At 42.3% G+C, this 17111-nt stretch overlaps 1 long non-coding RNA gene across 7 annotated transcripts in view; it reads left to right on the top strand.

The window, feature by feature from the left end:
• The first annotated feature begins 1281 nt into the window (after nt 1–1281).
• The window catches only part of LOC140457857 (uncharacterized), a 560696-nt gene continuing 544866 nt past the window's right edge, over nt 1282–17111 (top strand). For all 7 annotated transcript variants that reach the window (XR_011953382.1, XR_011953377.1, XR_011953376.1 and 4 more), the window contains exon 1: nt 1282–1543. This is a non-coding gene — a long non-coding RNA (uncharacterized lncRNA). The remainder of the gene's footprint in view (nt 1544–17111) is intronic.

Here is a 17111-nt window from a genome sequence, read left to right on the forward strand (position 1 = left end):
AACAGACTAAATCAACCAGTCTTTAACTTTCTTCAATGTTGATACTGTTCTTGGTAACTTCTGAAATGACCGCGAATTGCAACAGAGTGGGAAACAGTAAAATAAAAGAAAAATTCAGTCATAGCCTTATAGAATCTGTACAGTGCAGATAGAGGCCATTCAGCCGATTGAGTCTGCACTGACCCTCTGAGGAGTATCTCACCCAGATCCCCTAACCCTGCATTTCCAATGGCTAATCCTCTTATCTGCACATCCCTGGAACCTAAGGGCAATTTAGTATGGTCAATCAAGTTAACCTGCACATCTCTGGGCAGTGGGAGGATACTGAAACTCCCAACAGAAACCCATGCAGACACGGGGAGAATTTACAAACTCCGCACAGATAATCGCCCGAGGGTGGAATCAAACCCAGTTCCCTGATGCTGTGAGGCAGCAGTGAGCCACCCTTCAATGCGAAGTGGCCAGGGTGAGTTTTCACATTAAGCTGCAGATACTATATGCTGTGGTATTGTATCTGGTTCAAGATTTTCCAGATCCATTTACATCAGGAAGCATTGATTTAATCGCCCTTGAGTGAGTGGCAGCAGTATTTCCTGCTGGGCAATTGTTGGTGACTTTTACCCAATGCAACCAACTGCTCTCTCTAGCACGTGCCAAGCTAAGTGACCCTGCAGCTCCACACAATCCTACAGGTGGGCAGTTCGATCACACTATCTTGACTTTTGCCTGCATTGCCTTGATCTATGCTGGTGATCGTGGTCTCTGACAGTATGAGCGCTGGCTGGGTGAAATTTACGGTCTTGGTAAGGAACCTGGTCCTGTCAAAATGCTCACAAGGCTACAGGTTTCCAAGTCAGTCGTGTCTGGCTGCACAAGAAGCTCACCATTAGGGTTGTAACTGATGAAAGATTTAAAATGCCACTTCTAAATGCAATCATCTGTTTTTGCATCTGCTTTGCAAGTTAGCTACCTCAGATGGGCACCCCAGTTGTCACAAAGGCAGGTTAGATTAGATGGTATACAAAGCAAAATAAAACATCGCTTGCATCCTCATCAAGAGGGTCATAGAGTGCAGCTACCACACCCTCATAACCTAATTACAAAAACAATCCGTTCCCCTACCCCGCCCAGTTCTATCTGTTGAGCCTGGGCGAGGCTGCAGCGAGCGCTCTCACACTCTGAGGTTTACGGTACTTCGCTGACTGCGGCGCGTGCTTCTCGGGGAGTGCGCGAGCACGCTTTTGCGCGTGCCCGGAGGGGTGTGGGGGGCGTGACCACAAAAGGCAGAGGTAGCCTGTGACTGACTGACTGATTGAGTTAGTTTTAGGCAATTGCTGCTCAGAGACCAACATACAACACATAGCTAAGTGGCAATGTCCGGCAATGCAAAGGATCTGAAGAAGGACACTTCTGAAAAGACAGGGAGAGGGGGTAAGAGAAAGGGGATTAGTTAAACTTGTGCAAGTAAGTTGGCAGGAGCCAAGCTGTCATATATGGGGAACTGGCTTCTTCAGACAACTTGCAGGGAAAGGTTCCTGCAGTGGTAAGTGTCAAGATATTCTAATGTTACGATTTGCCTGGAACAGCGTTGTTCTGTTTTGGATATGTACAGTAATATAGTCAACAATCAGCACTCATCGTTTTTGACCAATTTGACCCACTATTATTGTAGGTGGTATAATAATGAACTATTCATTTCATTTGAGTCCTGCTTTTATCTTATGTTTGAGCCACACTTTCCATACATGTTGGTCCTGTCTGTATATCCAGTATTAACAGCACCTTGTTTTCTGTGAGAATCTTAATACATATATTCAATTAGTCATTGAATACGATTATTGAGGGAAACTTCTTTGGTTCACAGTTTCTATAGAGGAAGTGTGTGGTATAGTAAGTAAGTGCACTGAAGTTGTAACAACGCTTCCTGTTACTTTTTTTTAAGAAAATTCAAAGAATTAAAAAAAACTGACATGATTTAATTGGCCAGAGTCAATTAAGGTTACAGATCATCAGCATCTTTTTTGAGAATCTTGAAATAGACTATAATTTTGTCAGTAAAGTTTTTGGAGCATTTATTTCAGATTTGCCCCAGAGTAAATTGTTCTCCTGGTTCAAAATTGACCTGAAGCCTATTCATTTTATCCATTTTTGTTTTTAGCTAATTTTTAAAAATTGTGAGCACAATCTTCCTCTGAAAGCGTTTCACTCAATGTTCCTAACACACACAGCTTAAACAAATTATTCTTGGAATTCCAGCTACCACTTAGTTCTACAAATCCTGAAATAATCAAATTACACTTCATTATGTAATTCCTCAGTTACATTCCTTGCATGACTGAGAAGCTTGTGTACATTTGTCAAGAGACTTTAATGCAAAGTTCAGACCAAAATGCTGGCACGTAGTGTAACACAGTCATTTGAATTGGTTTGGTGTTGGAGAGCGATGTTGTGAAACTATGTAGTGATTATACAATAAATACTATCTCAAATGCTTAGATATCTGTTGCATTAAAGCTTAGCATGGTGCAGGGTAGGACAAATGAAAGGTAAATCAGGTCAGGCTGGTTTTGGGCATTACTCCAAGAATAGCTAAATAGTGGTTTTGCTAGACCCTGAGCAGAAAGCTGGTTTCCCTTTACAATCTTCTCCCTTGGACATGGAGCAAAATAACCAACTTGGGGAAAGTCTTGCTGTAATCTTGGGTACATGTGACATCTTTAGACTGGATTTTTAACTCCGCTAGCTTGCAATATCATTTGTAATGTCCTTGCAGTTCAGTGTTGATTGCAGTCTAGAGAGAGAAGGAAATGCTTTGTAACTAAGCAATATTAAACCCATGATAGTTAACACATTTTTTGAATGTGACCTCACTATAGAATATTCCTTGGCAGTATATTGTGATGCAGAGCAGACACTTTTCCTGTACATGCACTTTGAGGTTTCTTCTTTGCAAGAGCAGGCTATTTATTTTTAATTATTGCTTTTAGTACTGGGGAAAAAAAAATCTGAAATATTGGAGAGTCTTCATTTAGAATCTGCCACGTACATGCAGATGTTATGCTTTCCTTGCTCAAGATGCTTGCAATGGAATAATTTGAAGCATCACCAAAGGCCAGAAGAGAACACTTCTATTTCTGTGCAAGAGAAAGATAAAAAGAATTAAACTTAGATGCTTTAAACAATACTCCATTAAGTTCTCACTTCAAACGTAGTAGTGCAGAGGGAGATCTTGGGAATAGTTAAGAAAGAATTGTCAAAATGTGAGGAGTCTTAAGATACATGGATCAAATTTATCTTCCTTTTACCTGCAATTATCTTTGGACCTGCTGTATAGGGATAAATCCTTCCCCATGCATCGTTTGTAATCACAGGTATTGTGGAAGGAAGCAAATGGCTCCAGGATAGAACGTAACAAATAAAGACCCTTGTCACCTTTATCTGTGTGACAGGAATAAAGTGGGTGCACTTTTGCAAAGAATAAACAGTTTAAAACAACGATGCTGCAACTGAAAATGTTTAATATCAGGTTGTAAGTAGCTGAACTGCACTTACTCGATGTATTTTGTGTAAAATTGCCCTCCACGTGACAAATGGCAATATCAGCTTTGACTGTTTCCTGGCGTAACTGGGCTTAATGCATGTATTTGGCAGGGTTTCGAGGAGGTTTGGTTCCCTTCTGGGGCGCTATCATGTCAATTATTCCGAAGCTGTACAATACACTCAAGCCAGTTTTTGAGTTGCATTCGTGAATGGAGCTTGAAGCCGTATTTAATCACACAAGATTTGCCTTAACTACCAACGACCAGTAGTTCCGTTTTTAGTAGCAGTTTTCAGAATGTTGCACCTAAGTAACAGTCCCGCCCACCGCGTGAAGACAGTAAAACGATCCCACATTACGTTAATGCAAACTGCTGTCTTGTACTTCACCTATCAGAATCCGCAGCTTAGCGTGCGGGAAAGTAGATTCATTTAATTGTAGCCATATTAGGCCGATGTGAGCACGACAATTCAAACTGGTTTTTTTTGTATGTTAAGTAAACTAATCACAAATTTCCAGTGAGCTCTGCTAACTGGTTGCTCCGCTGCTTTCATTTTGGAGAGGAAGTGGTTGCCTTGAGAGCTGCATTCATAAAGTTTTAAGATATGGATTAAAAATAGCTCATGCAAAACCATTCAAACGTGCATGAAACCCCATTCATTATGGGAATGTCTTTTTTTTTCAAAAAAAGTTTCTTCGGTGCATCGCTTTTTAAAAAAAATATAAAGTTCAAGATAAATATTGCACTTTCAATTTGACAAGTAATGCCACACATGCAATACATTCATTGAGTGATGCATTGTAATCTGCATCCTATGATTTTAATGTTACCTTCTGAGGATGGTTTCATGTACTGGGCAACAGTAGAAGATATAACTATTAAATGTTATAGTCAATAAGTTGCTGACTTCATTCTTTATAAAATCACAATGTATAGGTGTGAATGTATTGTTTCACCCTGAATTAATTGGATACATTCTTAGAAAAGGATGCTATGAAATGCCACGGTCATGTTTGAATGTAATGCATTTTTGAGAACAATTCAATATCATTGGAAGGGCATTAAGGGTTCTGGCTATGAAATTGGTTGTGATTGTGATATTAGCAGGGATCATTGGCTGGCCTTAATTTTTAAAATAAAATAGTTTAGTATGTTTGAGGTGACTGACAGCATTAAAAGCATATCGTTGAATGGAGAAGGGTAGCCATTTCCAATAACTTTCTTTCATGCGGTTGAACCACCCAGTTTAAACAGCCTTTACTGAACTTGCATGTGAATACCAATGCTGAGAAACATAGGAATGAGGAAGGGCGAAGCATTTACAGTATATGACAAAGAATGATAATGAAGCACGTAAGGAAGTCTTAGGTGGATTGTCAAAAGCTTGGACAAAGTGACAGGTTTTATTAAGTACCTTTTTTTTAAAGATGGAAAGTGAGGTGTGGAGTGACAGTAGGAAGGATATTTCCAAGGTCTGGGCTAAGGGAGGTACAGCCAGGAATAAGTGGAGTGAGTGTGATTTGGGAGTGTAAATGAGGTCAGTATCTGAGCAAGGCCAATTTTTGTTTTGTAATTCATTCACGGGGATGAGGGTGTTGCTGACAATGTCAGCATTTATTGCCCATCCCTAATTGCCCAGAGGGCAGTCAAATGTCAACCACTGCTGTGGATCTTGAATCACCTAGGTGAGACCAGGTTAGGGCGGCAGTTTCCTGCCCTAAAGCACACTTGTGAGCCAGATGTGATTTTTTTTTTTCCCCTGACAATCGGCAATGGTTTTGTCGTCATCATTAAACTCTTAATTCCAGATTTTATTTATTGAATTCGAATTCCACCATCTGTCATTGCAGGATTCGTAGCCCAGATCCACAGAACGTTACTGGGTCTCTGGATTAATTGTCCAGTGACAATACCACTAGGCCATTGCCTCCCCTGTCTTGGTAAGATGTTTATAATCACATTAAATACACAGGCCTTTCTTGGGTGGCATCTTTGTATTTTAATCTGTCCCTGAGAATGAGTGGGAATGAAATTACTACTATAAGGAACTAGCCCCCCAAAAATTTCCTTTTAAAGATATGTAAATCTATCTTTATAGTTCAGCCATGTCTGTCAATGCAAAAGACTTGACACAAGTGAAACTGACAGAAGCAGCTTTGTGCCTTGGTGTCAATTTGAAATGCTCCCCCGAAAGTGCATCCTACGATTCAAGAACAGTCCCTTTTTTTTTATTTTAAATGGGGCTTGGAAACCATGTAGCTTTCCTCCTACTCAGCCCATCCGTGATGGGCTCAAGGAGTTGAGGCACAAAACAAAAGCCTGGAGAACCATCAGCTCAGTGAAAGATGCTCTTTGGTTTGCCTGAAGCTTATTTGTCTTCCAGAACAAGGAATTGACATTGACCAAGCATTGCAACTAGCACATTCCAAGTTCCACAATTACCATGCTGAGGGACACACTAAAGCTCAGGGCAGCTGTCACCAAGGTGCAGTGGGAAAAGACCACTGTCTGAGGTCTTTTGGCCAAAGTACAATAGGCATCTGTTCACTTATTGAACCATCGATGCACGTAAATATAATCTTGGAAAAGTAAGGAATACCTTGCGTTTGTTTGTTCTAATTATGTGAAGACTGTACAGAATGGAAATGCTCTAGTGACTGTATGTATGGAAAGATTTATACGAATAAAGTATACTTTTGAAAGAAGTCAAAGGACTGTGGATGTTTGAAATCTGAAACAAAAACACAAATTGCTGGAGAAACTTGGCAGGTCTGGCAACTTGTGAAGTTGGGTCACTGGACCTGAAAGGTTAACTGTTTTTCTCTCTGGATTAGTGGTGCTAGAAGAGCACAGCAGTTCAGGCAGCATCCAAGTAGCTTCGAAATCGACGTTTCGGGCAAAAGCCTTCTCTCTACAGATGCTGCCAGACCTGCTGAGTTTCTCTTTTTATTTTGTTCAGGTTTTTGAGGGTTCTTTCTGTTGGTGCTCCTTCATCGTTGCTGGATGACCCAGTAGAGAAATGGACCGTCTTCATCAAACAGACAATAAGAATTTAAGCAAGTGGTTCTACTCTACTTCTGAGGGCAGTTTATGGACGTGTAGTAAATACATCTGTTCTCGACGAATCTGGCAAATTTTGACCCCATAGCAGAAAATGATCTGCATCTTTTGTGCAAAGTCTGACATTGCTAATTAAATATTGGTGGGGAAGGGCGATTCCCAATTTGTTTTATTTTATCGTTTCTCATGCTGCTGCTGTTTGTGATGCATTTCAGAGGTTACTGTCAACTGACCAAACTCAGGGACACAGGAAAGGATCTGTTTGACCCCCCAGAACTGTGGTGCCATCACACTGTGCACACGTGCACACACATATCCAACCTAGAAAACCATGTGGTGATTTGGGTGAGGCAACAGACAGGAATAAAACCCACTTTAATTTGGGGTGGGAAATAGACACAGCTTAGTCTAACTTGAAGCTGACAGTCAGGTCACCTGAAATTCCTCTGTGTGAATCATAAGGAAAAGGGAAGGGCAAATAAATAACTTTGCTTAGTTCAAATTCTTGGCCGCGTAATACATTCCACGCATTGTTCACTAACAGGTTACTTTGGTGGAGAAAGGAGGCGGAAACATTTCTTTTTGGAATGGTTGGCACAGTAATACAGTCTGTTAATGCTTTTTTGCACACTGGCACTGAGGTTGAATGAGAGTTCAGAGCTACACTGCGATTAACTTGCTGGGATATATCAAGTGTAGATTTGTGGAAAAAAAATCACTTGAAATTTCAAAAATCACAGTTCTCACATAAAAATTGCAACCTGCTCAGAAAAAACCCAAACACCCACAGAACTAGTAACATGTTAGTCACGGTTAGCAATACCTAAATTAGCTCAGGTTGTGGGGGAGGGAGCGGTAACCTGAGGGAGCTGTAGTCATAGAGTTAAACAGCACAGGAACAGACCTTTCAGTCCAACTCAGCCATGTAGACCAGATGTTCTAAATTGATCTAATCCTATTGGCCAGCATTTGGCCCATATCCCTCTTAAACCCATCCAGATGCCTTTTAAATTTTGCAACTGTACTAGCTTTTACCACTTCCTCTGGCAGCTCATGCCATACACGTGGAAAAAGTTGTCCCTTGCGTCCCTTTCACTGGAGTTTAGAAGAATGAGAGGTCATCTCTTTGAAACGTGTAGAATTCTTAAAGGGCTTGACAGGCTAAGTGCTGAGAAGTAGTTCACTATTCTGGGAGAGTTTAGGTACAGAGTGCGCACACTCAGAATAAAGGGGTGCCCATTTACTACTGAGTTGACAAATTTTTCTGTGGGTTGTGAGTCTCTGGAACTCCTTGCTTCGGAGAGCTGCAAGAGAGTCCTTGTGTGCATTTAAGGCTGACATTGATTCCCTAACTGATCAAGAATCCTGCAGAGAAAGGATGGACATGTGGCTGTGATGAATGTCAAATCCACTCTATATTGAATGGTGGAGTAGGCTGGAGGGGTTAACTGGCCAACTTCTATTCCTGTTTCTTCTGGTCTTTTTACGATTGGGGTGAGAACATGGGAACGGAGAGAGTCGTTAGGAAGCATGTGTACCATGTGCACTGGAGAGGGAGGGTGAGGAGCAGGAGAATGAGAACGGCAGGTAGGGAGGGCAACATGTGATTTTGGGATGGAGAGGAACCTCTTAGTTAATCACTCCTGATGTTCACAATTGAAAAATCTCACAACACCAGGTTATAATCCAACAGGTTTATTTGGAAGCACCAGCTTTCAAGGTGCTGCCTCCTCTACATTTGTGCTGTGGCAGAGATCTGAGACTTAAGTCATCTGCAGAACTGCTTGTTGGTGAACAGGCCAGAACTCTGCTATGAGAAAGCCCTTTGACATTCTAAGCAAGAATTGGATTCTGCCTTGTAACCAGAAGACAGAGAAGCTTCCTTTTTTTTCACATTAAAGGGTCCAATCAGAGAATAGTATCTTTCGTTCTGACTGGCTGATAGGATATGCAAATCACAATCTTCCAATCAGATGCATTCATATTCAAACAGAATGGTGTTGGCGTTAGGTTAATACAGGATGCACAGCTCGACAAAAACCAAAATTGGTTCAGATAAAGCGGATCTCATTGTAAAATATGCAAAACTCTTTTTTTTTGTTTCATCCAAAACCTGTTTTCTTAATTTCTCAAACTGCAGATGGGGACGTTGAATTTTTTTTTAACAGATCATATTTCTTGGGTTGAGTTAGGTGGAGCGTGGTATTAAATGCAGGCGCTGTGAATCTGAATTGCTTAGTCAATTGTATACACCTGTGTAGCTGCTGAAGAATGATATCAGAAAAGCTGAGTTCTGCATTTTATTGCAAGCATTCTCATTATTTCTATAGCTGTTTGGTTTTAAAGTAGAAGCCAAGAGTGGAAGTAAAAGCCTTCTGTACTATAGTCTTTGAAGTTCCTCTTTCTGTTTGGAACTACTGCATTTTCTTTTGTTTGTTATACTTAGTGCATTGACTAGGTTAACATAATGCTTGACTTGGAAGGAGATAGGTGTTCTAAGAATTGAGGCATTTAGAAGTGAGGTGTGTGTGTGTATGTATACATACAGTAGAAATTGTGACCATTAATTGCTTAAAAAATCCCACAAGGAACTCTTGAAAATCTCACCAGATGAATAGTATTTGGCGGCCTCTTGTGGCTAATCAATGGCTCGGCTCAATGAGTGGGAAACGACTATTGAAAGCAGTGGGAAAGCCTTACTTGTGCTTGGACGTCTAAGTGAGGGAGGTTTTCCAACAGTCTGCTTTTACCCACTTGGTGAACAAAATGTATTGGGCAGCAGCAACAAATGCTGATTGTTGTGTTTTTTTTTGAAAAAGCACAAGAGAACTAAGGTTAGCCCAGAATATTGCAGATGCAATAAAACAAAAAACCGAAAATGCTGTCATTTTTAATTCTCCACCTTGCTGTTACTTTGCAATCAGCTGTTCTTGGCCTGTTCTGTTCTAGTGAAGGTGTGTGTTAAATTGAGGAAAAGCAGAACCTACTCAACATAGAATTCACCAATTTCACAGTATGACCTCTGTTCCTCCACCACCCCATCATATTTGTTTCCTTTTCTCTGCATGTTTCACTTTTGATCTCACTTTCGGACAGTAGCACACTGAATTAGGCAATGTTTTCTCTTCTTTGTGTTCTGTTGCCCTGTCACCATTTCCTTTGACCCAGTGACACTAACTCTTCTGTCATCCGATCCCAGTGAAAGTGAGGAGTGCAGATGCTGGAGATCAGAGTTGAGAATGTGGTGCTGGAAAAGCACAGCTGGTCGGGCAGCATCCGACGAGCAGAAGAATCGACGTTTTGGGCATTAGCCCTTCATCAGCAATGTCCTGATCAACAGAATGTCCTTCATCAGAAAATCCTGATGAAGGGCGTATGCCCGAAACATCGACTCCCGCGTTCCTCGGATGCTGCCTGACCTGCTGTGCTTTTCCAGCACTAGACTCTCTACTGTCATCCAATCCCTCCTGCTTTCCACCTTGTATTAAGACTTACTTCTGACTTTGTCCCACCTTGATCAAAGCCTGTCGCATTTTCTGCCATTTGTTCCCAGTTCTTGACCTCTGACATCAGCGCTGCTTCCCCCTCCCATGGGTGTTGCTTGATTCGTTGGGGTTTTTTCTCCCTGCCCTGTGTTCTCTGTTCCTGCTTTAAGTGAGGATTCCTGCTCTGACATGATCCTTATGTCAGCTCTGCTGATCTTGCAGAATTAGGAATTTTAAAAATCTCCTGTTTGGCCAGACACAGTATGAGAAAACTGTGTGTACCTTTGCAGCATCAGTATGATTCATCTGGTAAAGCACTGTCTCCTTTTTTTTTCTTATGTTGAGCTGTGGCTGTCCTGTCTCTGAGGCAGAAGGCTGTGGGTTTAACCACTCAAGGAACTTGAGCACAAAATCGAGTTTGATTCTAAAGAGTGCTGTATTGTCAGAGGTACAAGTTTCTTTTTGAAGAGTCATTGAACCGAGGGTCTGTTTCTTTCCCTGGAGCAGTGGCTGAGTGGTCAGCACTGCTGCCTCACAACACCAGGAACATTGGTTTGATTCCAGCCTTGGGCGGCTGTCTGTGTGGAGTTTACAGATTCTCCCTGTGTCTGTGTGGGTTTCCTCCTGAGTGGTGTGGTTTCCTCCCACAATCCAAAGGTGTGCAGGCTAGGCGGATTGATGATGGGAAGTGCAGGGCGGGTCTGGATGGGTTGCTCTTTGGAGGGTCAGTGTGAACTTGATGGGCCAAATGGCCTGCTTCCATACAAGGAATTCTGAGAAGTGGATGTAACTGATCCAATGGCAGTATCTTGAAGGAAAGCAAGAGAATTCTTCCTGGTGTCCCAACGTCACCAAATCACCATATTGGGTGGTTAGGGTTTATAAAATCGTTGACTACAGTTCAGCCTTCAACACTACTATCCCCTGGAGACTGATTACTAAACTTGGTAATCTCGGACTAAGCCCCACTCTCTGCAACTGGATCCACAGTTTCCTGACTCAGAGACCATAATCAGTAAAGATTGGGACAATATTTCACTATCACTAACACTCAACACCCCAGGGGTGCAGACTTGACACCCTACCATATCACTGTATGGGCTGGGGCTGTTTTCCTGGAGCGTTGGAGGCTGCGGGGTGACTTCACAGAGGTTTACAAAATTGAGGGGCATGGATAAGATAAATAGACAAAGTCTTTTCCCTGGGGTGGGGGAGTACAGAACTAGAGGGCATAGGTTTAGGGTGAGAGGGGCAACCTTTTCACACAGAAGGTGGTACGTGTATGGAATGAGTTGCCAGAGGAAGTGGTGGAGGCTGGTACAATTGCAACATTTCAGAGGCATTTGGATGGGAATATGAATAGGAAGGGTTTGGAGGGATATGGGCCAGGTATTGGCAGGTGGGACTAGATTGGATTGGGAAAACTGGTTGGTGTGGACGGGTTGGACCAGAGCGTCTCTTTTCGTGCTGTACATCTCTAGGACATTACTATAATGTGTTTCCTCCATTATATAAACATTGATTTGACCAAGAAGTGTTTTATCAGCTGCAGAGCGTTTTGAGGAGGTTTGAGATCACAAAGTTACTCTGGCACAGGTCATCTTCATGCATGAAGCATTAAATTCTTGACCAGAGCTGCATTACTGGAGGTCTTTCAGAAATAGAGGAAAACCGTTTTCCTGCAGCTGCAGACTGGTGTGCAGAACTTGTGTGTGTGTCTGGGTTGCAACCGTATCAACCTGTCTGTACTCTGGCCACAGTAGTTTAAAATACACCTGCTCTGCTGGGCCAGGGTATGGAGGGCATTTGTATCTGCCCTGGAACACTTGAAATCTTACTTGTAACGTGGCAAGCACAGCAATTCTTGGCATTCCGGTCGTCATTTGCCTTCAAATCTTCACTGTCGAGAGAGAAGTTCACATCATTGACTGCATACCTTTGGCCTCCTGTTCACCAGCCATTTCAGTGGCTCTAACATCAGGGGCAGAACTTTCAGCCGTTCCCACCACTCTGTATGCTATTTTACCTCTTGAACCTCTCTGCCTTTACAGCACCACTCCATATCTTCTAATTCCTCAACTGAAAGAACTTTAAACCAGAGGCCTGTTTGGCTGCTCAGGTAAGGTGACTGGTTCCTGTGAGATGAAGGTCTTCTAGTTCAAGCTTCATCCATGGTCTGTAGGGGACAAGAGGACTTTTATTTTACCTTGCTTAATTTTGGTATTTGTTCTAAGCACTGGGTGATGTGGTCCTTAATCTCATTGCTTATGTTGGTCAGTAGCGCACTGCCCTTCACTTTCCCTTCCCAATTAGGCTCAGTTCCTTGACAGCTTGGACGAATGTGCTTCAGTATTTCATACTGTTAAGACTAACGAATAGCTTTCCTTTGTACAGGATGTCACTTTGGGCTACACTTCATCTCTGTGCCTGCTGCAGTCTTCGAACAAATAGTGTGACCATCATTTCACAATTATATCCAGCAGCATTTGGAGAGAGTTGCTTAGTTTACCTGATTTGGCCAACGTAGTTCCACAATCATTGTCTGGACATCATCCACCCAGCAGACTCTATATTCTTCCTTTTAAGCAGTTACTCAGAGAGCCCTCAAGCACCGATCAATGTGTGGCTACATTGACTTCTGTTTCCAGAAACCTTTGCCATGCAACAGAGAAAAATTAGAGGAAGCATAGCTTCTTCTCATTGATTCTGGAAGACTCTGGATTCCTTTTTAGCATCCTGACTCTTTCTCCCTCAGAAGCTCTGCTCTTGACAAGTGTGCGCAACGTACATTTTGTTTCCCTTGCTTTGCGTGATAGTTTCTGACAATGTCTCTGTGAGTGGAGTAACATTCTTTGTAGGAGAAAGTAAGGACTGCAGATGCTGGAGATCAGAGCTGAAAATGTGTTGCTGGAAAAGCGCAGCAGGTCAAGCAGCATCCAAGGAGCAGGAGAATCGACGTTTCAGGAAAGAAGGGCTCATGCCCGAAACGTCGATTCTCCTGATCCTTGGATGCTGCCTGACCTGCTGCGCTTTTCCAGCAACACATTTTCAGCTAACATTCTTTGCAGGCACATTTGAACACTTCAAAGTGGTTTGAGGAAAATGCTTTTGAAATGGCTTGTGGTCAGTCTCCAGCACTACTTCGCCTCTCCCAAACAGGTATTGATTAAAATGTTCACAAGCAAAGACAACAGCGAGGGGCTATCTGAGCTTGGTATCGTTCAGTTTGCATTGACACACTGGCTTTTAAATTAAAAAAAAACTCCTTCAACTGCACCATTTCTGACATTTTCCAAGTGAAGACGCTCCTAGACATTGCACTTAAAGGTAGAAGTCACATGACTGCAAGTCAGCCTGTACGCTGAAGTACAATCACATGTATCCAGAGTAATATATAAATGCAAAATATTTGCATCAATGTAAACAATATTGGAGGGATGGCAACTGGTGATGTTGGGTTTTCTGGCTGCCATTCAGTCAACCTGATCTCTATGTTCAATAGTATCCTGACCTCGTTACAACCTCCCCTGGTTAGTTGAAAGTTGAGTTAAAGGCTCAAGTGCACTTAAGGTCTCAAAGTGAATATGGTTTTGTATGGAACTGATTTGAACTTCTAATTAAAAGCCAAAAGAACTGTGTATGCTGTAAATCAAACAGATTCAGAGGTTGCTGGAAAACCTCAGCAGGTCTGTCAGAATCAGTGAAGAGATATCAAAGTTAACGTTTCAGGTCTGGTGACCCTTCCTCAGAACTCAGACGGTAGCTAGGAAAATGTCGGGTTGTATGCAGAAGATAGGGTTGGGGGAGGGGGTAACAAGTAAATGATAGGTGAGGATAGAGCCCATAGAGAGAGAGAAGAATAATTGTACAGACAAAGGAGTAGATAACAATCTGGGTAATAGGGTGAATAGCTGGTTATGGGGACTGTTAGTGGCTAACAATAGTTAGTATGTAGTGGCAGACTGTGTATGATAACAAGGCCTTGTGTTTGAGGTACAGGACTAGGATTGTTAGAGCTCAGGCCCTAAAATTATTGAACTTGATATTGAGACTGGAATTTTAGGGCCTGAATTCCCCCATGTCCTCGACCCCTACCTCATACACCAGGCCTTGTTATCACAGTCTGCCAAGACACACTAACTATTGTTAGCCATGAAGAGTCTCCATTAGCAGTTATTCGCCCTCCCAGCCAGATCGTTATCTACCCCTTTGTCTGTGCAACTGTTGTTTTCTCTCTTTTGGGCTCTATCCCCACCTATAGTTTGCTCCCATATACCCCCACCACCCCAATCTCTTCTGCATATAAACTGACATTTTTCTAGCAACCATCAGTTCTGAGGAAGGGTCACCGGACCTGAAACATTAACTGCAATTCCTCTTCACAGATGCTGCCAGACCTGCTGAGTTTTGTTTGAGCATCCAATTCCCTGATCTGACCTTTTTTTTGTTTTGTTGCATATCATTCTGCAAACAAAACAGCTGGCCTAAGGTATTGTAGCAAAGTTACCCATAGTGTTATTTTACTCTGAATCCCATTTTGGAATGAAAAGTGAAAATGTCTTCAGCTTGTTTTAAAAATTGTAAAACTGGAATATGCGCAAGACATTACTGATAACAGCACAAACGTTCATTTCCTTTTGAAGTACAGAAGTTGCTATTTTAAGTTCAATATTATGTTACTCATGGTGTGGCCAACATAGCTCAGTGAACACGGGGTTATTGGGCGAACTGCACTTGGTGCACGTTTTAGATGACCTTCCAGTTTACGCAAGGTAAAATGTAGGAAACCAGAAAGGAGTGCATTGGAGTAGTCAAACCGAGGGATAACAAAGGGATGAGTGAGGACTTAATCAGCAGATCGGCTGAGAGAGGAGTGAAATCAGGTGAGGTGGGAAGAGCCAGTCTTGCTGATGACAAATCCATGACCTGAGTTCCAGGTAAAATATGACACCAAGGTCCTGAAGACTGGTTTAGTCTCAAACCTTTGCTGGGGTGAGAGATGGAGTCAGTAGCTCCGAAATGGAGTTTGAAGGGAGTACTGAAAGCATCTTCATAATATTTAATTGGAGATCGTTTCTGCTCCTCCAAAACTGGATGTTAACGAGCTCTCTAATTTCAGCAGCAATGGAGAAGTTGAGAGAGCTGGTGTTGAGGATGTTGTCAAGTGAACAGATGAGCAGTAACTTTGTACTTTCTTGAATGATGTTACTGAGGAGCAGCATGTAGATGAGAAATAGATAGGTGGTAAAGACAGATCCTTGGGGAACACCAGAGGTAATAGAGTTGGGCAGGAAGGAGAAATCCATTGCAAGAAGTTCTGTGGACCTGATTAAGCCAATGAAGGATGGAATCCAGTTGATGGTTCCACATGATTAACATGAGAAACATTGGAGCAGAATGGTACGATCAACTATATAAAAGTTTGCAGGTGTATCCTGAAGGATACAGAGGGATAGTTTATCTTCGTCACAGTTATCTAGGGGTTCACTTGTGTCTTTTGGTAAGAGAGATTCCTATTACTGTGTGACAGGGGTGAAAGCTGACTGGAGAGGTTGAAACATGGAGCTTTGGGAAATATTGGCATTCCGTACCCTTCTATAGGTCGGAGATGAAGTGAGAGGTTTCTAGACGGTGGGGTCAAAGAGTTGATCATTTTATCATGGTGTGTGGCTCATATCTGGAGTTACTTTAGATGCAGTGGAGACAGATTTAGTTTAGGCCCTCAGGAAGTCAAATAATTGCCTGAAATGAGAGAACTTTGCATTGCTCTGGGAGAAAAAAATGATTGAATCGCTCCTCCAGAGAGCTGAATAATCTCCTTCTGTGCTGTAACCTGAGACATTGTGTCACATTTTGTTGAACAAAGCCAGAGTAGTTTTAGTGTCTTGCACAAGTGCAGGATGGACTTTTAGATTTACTGGAACTTGTTTGAAGTAGCAGGATCTTCTGATGGAGTGATTTTTCATAAACGTCAAAGTACATTATGGCAGGAGTAAGATCTGCTGAGTTGGTATTATTCCACAATTAATTCACAAGTATGTGGGCTACACACAACACATTGGCTATGATTACATTCTTTTGATGAGATCAACCAAGAACAATTTTAAGCATACAAAAGAAAAAATGTCCTTTGGAGTGGCACCATTAATTGAGGATAATTTGAGGTTTTTGGGTGGTTGATTACCAGTGGTTTTGATTCTTGGATTGTTATTCCCACAAACCATAGATCTACAGTCATCCTTTTAAATGGATAAAATTAAAGGGAGCATGGATAGGATAAATAGACAACGTATTTTCTCTGGAGTGGGGGAGACCAGAACGAGAGGGCATAGGTTTAGGGTGAGAGGGGAAAGATATAAAAGAGACCTAAGGGGCAACCTTTTCCCGCAGAGGGTGGTACGTGTATGGAATGAGCTGCCAGAGGAAGTGTGGAGGCTGGTACAATTGCAACATTTTAAGAGGCATTTGGATGGGTAAATCAATGGGTTTGTAGGGATATGGGCCAGGTGCTGGCAGGTGGGACTAGATTGGGTTGGGATATCTGGTTGGCATGGACGGGTTGGACTGAAGGCTCTGTTTCCATACTGTATATCTCTATGACTCTATAACTAGAGTGGGATTCCTTGTCTGATTAAAGGTGATGGATGGTCTCTGCAATTTGGACGACCAACCAAAGGCCTTCCAGCTTGAGATGGCAGGTATATAATGCAAGGGGGCCTTTCAACATGGAGCTTTGTCCTCAGTAAATTTTTAATGGTGTTTACAAGCTGGACACTATAGTGATGAGAGAAGGTGTTAATACCCCTGTGTAGCACTGCATGTGGCTACTCTTGAGTGCAGGCAATGATGGTCTCCAGGCCTGCCTGTAGCATCTTTTTTTTTTTAATCTGTGAAGTTCTCCAATCTGGTCTTGTTTTATATGACGTCAGCTTCTCCTATCCCCACCTCCATTCCTGAAGAAGGGCTGTGCCTGAAACATTGACTCCTCCACCTCCTGATGCTACCTGGCTTGCTGTGTTCTTCCAGC

Source organism: Chiloscyllium punctatum, chromosome 3, assembly GCF_047496795.1.
Source record: "Chiloscyllium punctatum isolate Juve2018m chromosome 3, sChiPun1.3, whole genome shotgun sequence".
Lineage (NCBI taxonomy): Eukaryota > Metazoa > Chordata > Chondrichthyes > Orectolobiformes > Hemiscylliidae > Chiloscyllium > Chiloscyllium punctatum.